At 35.5% G+C, this 10,609-nt stretch overlaps 1 long non-coding RNA gene across 1 annotated transcript; it reads left to right on the top strand.

The window, feature by feature from the left end:
- Nucleotides 1-36: 36 nt before the first annotated feature.
- On the top strand, nt 37-8,643 carry LOC144961309 (uncharacterized). The gene is made up of 2 exons (XR_013643124.1): nt 37-275; nt 5,822-8,643. It is a non-coding gene; the product is annotated as an uncharacterized LOC144961309 (long non-coding RNA).
- The last annotated feature ends 1,966 nt before the right edge of the window (nt 8,644-10,609 follow it).

The following is a 10,609-nucleotide window of genomic DNA, read 5'->3' as shown; positions in this document are numbered from 1 at the left end:
CTCTCTCTCTCTCTCTCTCTCTCTGCGTGTTACGTTTTATACAATTTTGATTATGATTAGAGGAGAGAATAATTGTTTTAACTTTTTCAGACCTCCCCAGATGGACAGTCCGTATGAAATTGAATTGTGGTGAGGTTGATTGCAGTCTTCCGTCCAGTCACTTACCAAGGAGGCAAATGGTTAATATTGGACTGAGCTCATGTCTGACCCTGTAAAAGCTGAAGCTTACCAGATCCAGGAGAAAATACAGAGAGGAACTACCTCCTGAGGAAAAGGTACAAATGAAAGCAAAGCATGGTGAACAATTCAAAAAAGAGAGAAAGCATGTTTGAATGCTTTTGATACTTCGCTCTCTCTCTCTCTCTCTCTCTCTCTCTCTCTCTCTCTCTCTCTCTCTCTCTCTCTCTCCTTTTTAAAAAATGGGGAATGGGTGCCTCTGGTTTGTGTTGCATTTTTTTTTTCGTGGTTTAGGTAACTCTAAAATTCTAGCACCTATCATGAAGAGAGAAAATTGTTCTTCGGTTCATTGTTTCCAGTTTCACAAATGACCCTGCCACCTTGCAATACCAGAAATCTCCTTGGTTCATAGTGGAAGTCCTGGATGCAGTTTTTTATTTCTCATAGTGGATGGCTCTGTCCTCTATCACTATTTATCTTTTTCAAGCTTGCTTTCTGTCTTAGTCCTGAAATGAGATTACTTCATTCTTTCCTGATCTTGGTCAGAAGAGCATACGTGCTGAATATTACGAATTTTTCGTAATTTTACGAATTTTAGACAAATTTCATGGCCGAATAATAAGTTTTATGGAAAATTACAATTTTTTAATTCTTAGTAATACTTTATGATAATATTAATAATAATAATGAGAAAAAGAACAACTACTACTGCTACTACTACTACTATACTACTGTTATAATAATAATAATAACTACTACAACTACAATAATAATGATAATAATAATATTGTGGTTGTTCATACACAATTTCAGAAATTACGAATTTCTTTGTCAAATTACTAAAAATTGACATAAAAATTACTAAATTTGAAGTTTTCAATTTGGTATGTCTGGTAGAGTCAAATGTATAACTGTCGTTTTGGGAGATGATTTTTTTTTCTTCTTGTAAATAATCTGTTATGCAGTGCAGCAGGGAAATCTCAACCGTGGGACCGGGCCTAGTTGTTCTAGATTTCTGTGTTGAGTATATTTTACAAAGCATGTGTGATGGTTAAATGCGGCATAACAGTAACAGGTGGCATAATGTGTTCTATAATATGAAAACAAAGCCAGCCCATAGCATTGCTGGTTACACACTCAGCACTTGCTGTCTTTATCTATGAATCCGCTATCTAATCACTGTCGCTTCTCATCTCTCCCAGCGCCTCTCTTCTCACCCAACCTTAAACGACTTGCATATAACAGGCATTTCAGAAACCTTAAAAGGCAAAATGAAAACAAATGGTGTAGGTCAAATTAACCAAATGCATATGGTCAATTAAAAGTTTGCACTTCCTCTTTTCTGGTTTAGCAAAATGTTGACATTTGAGTTTCAGGTTTAAGTCTGGTGTTCGCTGGGATAATACTGACCCGCCAATCAGTACGATTTAGCGTATTTTAGTACGATTTTTTGACCCAATTATGCAGATACGATTCCAAGGGATATAGTACGATCTTTTTAAAGATAAGTGATGTGAATTATGTTGATGATACATTTGATGCATTGATACACACATGTCGTACACCAACTACCGTGTTTCTGAATGAATGATGCATCACATTTAGTATTATAGTTATCATTTCAGTTGCTTATATGATGCCGGTTTTCACCAATATTTTTCTCATACATTTTTTGAGGATTTGCATAGAATTGTGCATATATATCAGCTTATTTTATACGTTAAATAGTCTCAGACATATAAGTTTTTGCCACTTATTAAATAGAATATTTTAAGTGAAAATTTAATTGAACTAACATCTTTGACTATAAAGCCTTCAATTAAACACTGTATTGCTAAAAAGCTTAAACATAAATGGGTTATTTCCTTTTATTGATAATAAGTAAAATTACTCTATTTTGCTTTATAAAATTTATTATGATCTTTTTTCTTCTATATTATTTTGTACGAGTCTTGAATTACAAAGTGGGCAGCTTTAGGAATGGTATTTGGTTCAAAATGAATTCTCTAGAGCCATTTAAGTATTTAACTTGTCTTTGCATATTACATACTTGCGAATTTCCTATCATTTGACCAAAGTAATAGTATTGGTAGTATGTAGTAGTAGTGAATGCTCAAAAAAAAAGAGAGAGAGAGATATGGATCATTAGATAACATATATGGAAATATCTTGCTACCGTTTCAAAATGTCATCTATTGAATTGAAGACAGCTCAAAACTTACTCATATCTAATGTACTGGGCTAGCAGATATCACCATCACAACTTCATTTAGTACATCATCATCTCTTACCATCACCACTTCTACAACCGCCATCACACCATTGTCACTGCCACAACCACCACATCACTTTTACCACCACCCCCACCACAGCTTCATCATCATCACCACCACCACTGGAGCACCATCGCTACAACAACCACCACTTCTTCCACTGCCACTAGCACCAATACTACCAACATGTTAAGGGTCTTTTGGTCATTTCTTTGAGTGTTTCGATAGCAATTTCCTTTGATATTGCAATTTCTGAGCTTTGTACTAATTTAAAATGGTCATTACTTTTTGGTTTCTCGATAAATCGATCGCCAGAGATTGCTTGAATGATGAAGGTCAGAGGCAGAGTTTGTTTTTATTGTCGGATTTCCGACAGTACGATTTTCTCTGTAAGTGCTAATATATTATTTTTAAAAATTAATAGTAAAAATAAAATTCGTAACGTCAAAGAATAGAACCAATAAAAAAGAAAATAAAAGACTTATTTCATTCCTCGAAAAATTCAGATTTTATTCCGTTTCAAATGCCGACTTAAAAAAAAACAACTTTATTTTTCGCATCACGGACAAAACAAAACTAGGCCGTCTATCAGTTAGCTATAATATTATCATGTCACCTAGACGTGGATGTATTCACTGCCTGGCTACTGTGCCACAGCCAGCGAAAGAGGGTTGCGAAGTTCGTGCGAGTCATCAAACACACACCTAGTCAGTAAATAGTGCACGCACAGAAGTGTGTTGGAGCTACCGACACACATGCATTTCTCCGTGTCTTATTTCTTTTTCCCTATGATTTATTGGTTCCGTCTGGATGTGAGACGGAAAAATAATAATGCGAAATAATTATTTTTCTTCGAAATATCTATTCTTCTGCGAAAGCTCTCACACAACCGCATCGCCTCCTCTTCGTCTTCTTTTTCTTTTTCTTCTTCTTCTTCTTCTTCTTCTTCTTCTTCTTCTTCTTCTTCTTCTTCTTCTTCTTCTTCTCTTCTTCTTCTCTCTTCTTCTTCTTCTTCTTCTTCTTCTTCTTCTTCTTCTTCTTCTTCTTCTTCTTCTTCTTCTTCTTCTTCTTCTTCTTCTTCTTCTATAAGAATTGATCCAAATAAACGAAAGAATGAGCGTAAACATTTAACACAAACAGGGGCGAAGATACGCAGCTTCCCGTGTCAAGCACTAGATACACATCCTTCAAAGGGTAGGAATTGTTCTTCCTTTCATTTTACAAACTCAGAATTGGGATATTTTTTTTTGGTACCATAAAATAAGGACCTCATTCAGGCCTGTAAATCTTCCGTCTATTGTCGGATTTCCGACAGTACGATTTTCTCTATAAGTGCTAATATATTATTTTAAAAAATTAATAGTAAAAATAAAATTCGTAACGTCAAAGAACAGAACCAATAAAAAAAGAGAATAAAAGACTTTTATTTCGTTCCTCGGAAAAATATTTTATTCCATTTCAAATGTCGACTTTAAAAGACAAGACAAAACAAAAGCTATAATATCGTGTCACCTACATGTTCCGCTAGCCGTGGATGTATTCACTGCCTGCCAACTGTGCCACAGCCAGCGAGAGAGAGGTCGCAAAGTTCGCACGATTCGTCTTCACACACACACACACCTAGTCAGTAAATAACGCACACACAAAAGTGTGTCGAACCGAACCGGAAGGTTTCTCTCTATTTTGCTACCGTCACACGTGCATATCTCCGGTTCTTTTTTCTCAGTCTCTATATTTTTTTGGTTCCGTCCAGATGTAAGACGGACATAATTGTTTTTCTTCGAAATATATATTCTTCTTCGAAAGCTCTCGCACCACCTCCTCTTCTTCTTTTTCGTTGTCGTCGTTGTCTTCTTCTTCTTCTTCTTCTTCTTCTTCTTCTTCTTCTTCTTCTTCTTCTTCTTCTTCTTCTTCTTCTTCTTCTTCTTCTGTAAGAATTAATCCAAATAAACGAAAGAATCAGCGTAAACATTTAACACAAACAAGAGCGAAGTTACACATCCTTCAAAAGGGTAGGAATTGTTCTCTTCCTTTCATTTTACAACTAACTCAGACCTGGGCCCTCAAATAATTGGGATTTTTTTTTTGTTTTTTTTTTTGGTCCCATAAAATATGGACCTCGTTATAAATAAGTAGGGGAAAGTGACATGATTTCACTAGTCAATTGACGTAGCATATCTGTGTTGTGTTTTTTAATTAATCCATATTTTTGTCCTGTTGTGTCTATTTTCGTGTGTTCAAAAAGTTCCGACAACTTTTTCACCAACCATTTACAGGCCTGGTTTGGTGTTAGCTTTCATATAAATTTTTGTATTACGTGTACTTTTTTTTCCACATGTGCGGACAAAATACACTTTTTTGCTTTAAAAAATACACTTTTTAGGGGCATAGAAAACTTTTCGTCCTGGGAAGGTTGGCAGGTCTGATAATAGTCGAGGTTGGTTCTAAGATGATGTATTCTTGTGTACCACCGAAATAATTTTCCTATATAGCAGTTTCCCAATTCAGTGGAGAAAAACTTTCCTGACTTAATATCAAAATTTTCACGGATACTCTTTGAAGCCTGCAGTAAGCAAATCTGTCATCTGCATTATCTGCGGCCTTAAATATCAGGGCGATCTGCAGATCTTGGCAAATTTCCCCAAATTGGTAAAATTAGGCAAATTTTTGTAAAAAGAAAGAATCATCGAAAACAAAATAACGAAAAAAAGGGTATGAAATTGAGGAATGTTGCAGCTTTGCCTGAGCCTAGACTCTAAACACCAAGGGAAGCTGCTCTCTACCAACGACGGTTTTTTCAAAATCTTGGTGACATCACTGCTCATACTTACATCTAAAGTCTAAAGTCATACCTAGTCACTTCCAACTTCCATCATGGATCGTTTCCTTCGACTAAAGACTAAAGGACTAGTTTTCCTTTACTACATTAACTTCGGTGGTGCCTAATTTTTATTTTTTTTTATTTTGGAGTAGTAAAGGAAAACTAGGCCTTTGATTCTGAGAGAAAGTGTACATTTGGGATAGTCTGTAGGCGGTAGGTGTGAAAGTTTGATAAATCTGATACTGTGAATGACTATGACTGAGTTGAATGTTCGCCAGTGTAAGTGTTCTATTCCACAGTATGTGTGAGTGTGATTGTCTGAAATTTGGGCGCATAAATCGCATTGCGGTGCGGAAAATAATAAATACAGCCTCCTTTTAGTGTAATGAGATGTCTTTTATTTTTATATTTATTTTTCCACATAGCGTGTTAAGTTCGGATATTATTTTTCTGACTTTTCTTTTTCTTCTTTCTTCCTTCTTTTTTTTTTATATATATAAATATAGTTGAAGATTGTGATTATCTTTTCTCTATATATTTTTTTTTCCAGCTAAGGTTTGTTGAGAACGAGAAGAAAGGAGCTGTGACTACATGGATGATGGAAGGAATCGACGTTGAATTTCACAACAGGAGAGGAGAGCTAACCTGTCATCACAAGAAAGAGGAAAGGAAGAGTTCCGCTCTTACATCTGGTCAGCTGCTGTCCATCGTTTTAAAAAACTATTAGGATCAGATTAGAACTTTCTTAATGGAAAGCATCTTATTAGGGCAACTCATCGTAAACAGGCAACTGCGCTTTATGCACTCAGGATAGCTTATATATCCTCACTGTCTACCAAAGGTTTGCTGGCTGTCCTCATAACAGTCAACAGTGTTGAGCGGTTGAAGCCACTTTGCAATAATGTAACCTTCAATGTCTATGGATTATAGTACAAGTTGCAATCACGGTGATGAATAAATGCTTCCTAAGACATTATGGTGTCCACAAGACAATGTGTGAAAACTTTACAAACTAAAATAAGGAAATTTCCACCGATTGTGTTGTGTTGTGAAGAAAATTCTGTAATTCTTTTTTAGGTTAAAACAGTGTGGAGTAAAGTTTAGTGCCAAGAAAAGACAAGGCTTATCGGGCTGTAAAACAGTTTTAGAAAATTCTTAGGGGTTTGTATAGTATTCTTTCTTTTTTTTTTTCTTAAGCAGCCGAAAAAAGTCTTATGTAAATTCACTTATCTTCAATGCTTATGTGAAGAATGTATAAACACCATGCTATAGATTAAAATGTTAGGACAGTTTTGTGGAGGGAGGGGGAGTGTTAAATGTAAATGTCCTTGTAGAGATGACTGTGAGAACATGTTTATTTTTTAAATATTTCCTCGTATTTTGATCAGTGATGATAATCTTCCGGGATTTTGGGATTTTCTTCGAAATGTTCCGCTATTTTTGCAGTGTCGTACCTTTCTCAATGAGCACTCCTGTGGCTCCGCAGTAGATGGATGACTGGGTGGGATATGACCTAAATGTGTTGCAAGCCCTGTAAAAAAATTAAAAACAAAACTAGTCAGAGTCCTTGGCGGGGATGGAAACAAGTCGAATGTATAGTTAAAGTTTTGGGAGATGATATTTTTTTCCTTGTAAATCATCTCTCTGTTATGTCCTGTATTATTTTTTAATTGTTTTGTTATTTTGTGGTTATTAATGGTATCAGTTTATTTTTGGTTCCATTTACCATTTTTTTTCCACTTTCGTGTAGATTGTCCTCAAATTGTGTGATTTATTGGCGAAAGCCTAAGATTGAATAAACTTTGATGTTTTAAAAATATTTTTAACATATGATTTGTAAACATTTGAGTGTATTCCTCTTAGTAGGGACCTGTACTGGTGTATGGGTGAGGCTTTCAGGTGTTCTCAAACTAATTACACTGATAGTGTGCTCTTGGAATCTACATCTGTTCCCTATTTGAGCGATTTCCCCTATGTCTTACTTTTTCCTTTAGTCTTTTTAATTGTACATCTAGAATATTTTTCTGGGTGGGGATCCTGACCTCCCAAAGCTGGCAGGGAGGTACATACTGTGTCTTCTATCCCCTTATATCTGTTATCCAACATGCTTTCTGTCTTTGTCTCGGAATGAGATTACTTGGTTTTGTCCTGGTACTGGCCAGAATCCTAGCTGGGAGGGAAACAGTCAAATGCAGTTATTGTTTTGGGAGATGATATTTTTTCCTTGTAAATCATCTCTCTGTTATGTATTATTATTTTTATTTTGAATGTATAATGTAAGCATTTGAGTGTGTTCTTTGTTGGATTTTGTGCTTGTGTCTGGATGAGACTTGTAGGTGATTTCAAACTAAGTACATTGGTGGTATGCTCTTGGAATCTACATCTGATCCCTATTTGTTCTCAATTCCCCTTTGTCTTACTTTTTCGTGGGTGCTTTAATTGTAATTCTAGAACTTTTTACTATCCCATTTTCCTCCTTGCGGGTGGTTGGATGGGAGCATCACCCTTGAATCATATACCTATGATGTTCGCATGGGTGTACGATCCGATAGTGATGTCGTTTCTTCTTCTCTTTACTAGCCTATCCTGCTTCTTTGGTTTGTGATTGTATTTTTGACAGGGGATATTTTTTTTCCTGTAAATCCTCTGCCTGTTTGTTCTTGGTTATTTATAATTTAGCTTATGATATCTTTAGGTTATGATTTTGATTGACATTTGTACTATTTTTGTTAGATTGCTTGTTTTTTTTGTTTCAGCGGTCTCTCATATAACCTCAATTGTGTTGGAAGAGACCTAAAGCAACAAACAAACAAACAAAAAATTTTCTTCCTTTTTACTGGGCTGATATAACCTAAATGTGTTGCAAGCGCCGTAAAACCCTTAAAAACAAAAACAGAATATTTTTACTGTCCAATTTTCTTCCTTTTTACTGGTGCTGATATGACCTAAATGTGTTCCACGTGTCGTAAAACCCTAAAACTAAAATTAAAATAAAAAAAAACAATTTAGCCTACTATGGCTGGATATGACAGTCCATTGTCGAGTACTTTACTCCTTCAAATTGGTTGGCAATTCTCTATAGTGACTTTTTTCTGGTCTCAAGAATGTCATTATTGAGATGTACTGTATACATTGTCTCATGCGTGGTACTTTGCGGTTTTTTTCCTTTTATTAAATGTTGTTATGCTTTCTATGATATGCCATAGAAACAATATGCCACATGAATTTGTTTATTGGTTGTTTCGAGTATCTCAGATATGTAGTCTTGCACGTTAAAATAATACTTGAATTTTGTCATGCTTTTTTATCCATGATTATTTCTGTTGATTCCAGTTGTTTGACCTGAATAAAATTATGATGATAGCTCTATCATTCCTTGTTTTCTTTGATGTTTCATTTTTCTTTCAACACTTTTACAGTGTCATCAATGGGCAGATCACTTGCTGTGTTTTCTATCCTCCCTATATGTTTTCTGTGTTGCTTTATATATTTGTCTTGGAATGGGATTACTTGGTTTTGTGCTGGAATCCTTGGCTGTGACTAACAGTGTGAGTGAAACAGTCAAATGCCTAGTGTTAGTTTTGGGATGTGTTTTTTTTTTTCAATGTAAATCATCTCCGTTATGTACTTTTATATTTTGGTTTGAATATCTGTATAATGATTTGTAAACATTTGAATGTATTCCTCTTAATGAGATACAGTACTTGGTCTGGAAGAGACATTAAGTAAGGTGATCTTAAACTTAGCATACACTGATGTGTGCTCTTGGAATCTACATATGTTCCTATTTGAACTATTCTCCTTTGTCTTACTTTTTCTCCTGTACTTTCAATTGGAAATCTAGCATATTTTGACTTTCCAATTTTCTTCCTTTTTACTTGCTCCGAAATGAGCTAAATATGTCGCAAACGCAGTAAAACCCTTACAGACAATCAATACTTTTGTCTTACTTTTTCTTGTGCTTTCAGTTGTAAATCTATAGGTTTTTTTTTACTACCCCATGTATCTACCTCTTTACTGGTGCCGTTCGCAACTTTTGTCTTTGGAATGAGATGAATTCCTCTTTATGGGACCTGTGCTTGTGTTTGGATGAGACATAATACTTATGTGATCTCAAACTAAGTACATTGATGATAGTGAGCTCTTGGAATCTAGATTTGTTCCGTTTTGAACCATTCCCTTGTCTTGCTTTTTCTTCCTCTTTACTGGCCCCGAAATAACATAAACGTTTTGCAAACGCCGTACCACCCTTACTAAATCATACATTGCGATGGTCAATCGCCTATGCCTCTTTAACTCGTTGCCTGACACTTCCTTAAAAACTTAAAATGACCTGGTATTACACGATTATCATAAGAGAGTTGTTAGTCGTGCTCAAGGAAACGAAACTTTGCCGTGAACCATGTGTGAGTTACTTAGACTTAGAGTCTGTTTCTGGGCCCGTTTTCATGAGCGTGGACTTGATTTATTTACTTACAAGTCTAGTAAATGACTAGCTAATATTAAGCCTAAGCGAAGCAAGTGACCAACAAAATCGGATGTCATGAACGCTTTCTAGTCTCGGACTAGCTAGTCTCTTGCCTAGAACTAGAAGTGGGTTTTGTAAGGACGGTGACCAATTCCGCGATTTTGTAGCGGGTAACATCCGCTCTCCAGTACACGACGGCAGGTAATATACCCGTCTTCATACTTTCAACGCAAAAGATTTCCAGAGAGGAATTAGCAACACATCCGGTATAGATTGTATGCGCTTGGCTAAGAAGCTCACAACATTGCCATCCGGAAGTATAAGGACCGACACACAAAACTATGTGTAACCATGAACATTTATAGTCTGGTTCATACACTTTAGTGAGAAGTACTTATAAACGTGGATGGCAAAAACAATAACAAAGACCTGAGTGACGTCAGCTTCGTTCTATCGATAGATAATATTTATTTCATTATTTTCATATTTTAACTTACCTTTGTCAGATGAATCAAATCACGCGATATTGACATTCGACAGCTGGACTAAAATGATGGTTCCGATGAATCACATTATTTCAGTCAGTTACAATGCCAGCATATTAACTTTTTGTCTCCACTATACTTTCTAATCATTTATTTTGTTGTTCTTTGTCGCAAATCATTCGATTACGAATCTCCTGTCACTCACGACTCACTTAGCCGATTAGATTCAGTTTTTGTTTGTTTTTGTTTTGTTTTTGTTTTTTGTTTTTTTGTTTTTTTTTGTTTTTTTTTTGTTTTTTTTTTTTTTTTTTTTTTGGGGGGGGGGGGGGGGTTAGTTTTTACTCACAAAAATGTGTACTTTCAACGATCTGCACTATTTTATAGT

Source organism: Berghia stephanieae, unplaced genomic scaffold (assembly GCF_034508935.2).
Source record: "Berghia stephanieae isolate SIO BIC M18660-M18661 unplaced genomic scaffold, UCSD_Bste_1.3 scaffold2088, whole genome shotgun sequence".
In the NCBI taxonomy this organism is placed as follows: domain Eukaryota; kingdom Metazoa; phylum Mollusca; class Gastropoda; order Nudibranchia; family Aeolidiidae; genus Berghia; species Berghia stephanieae.
The sequence above is the reverse complement of the archived record's forward strand: the minus strand, read 5'-3'. Positions and strand labels throughout refer to the sequence as shown.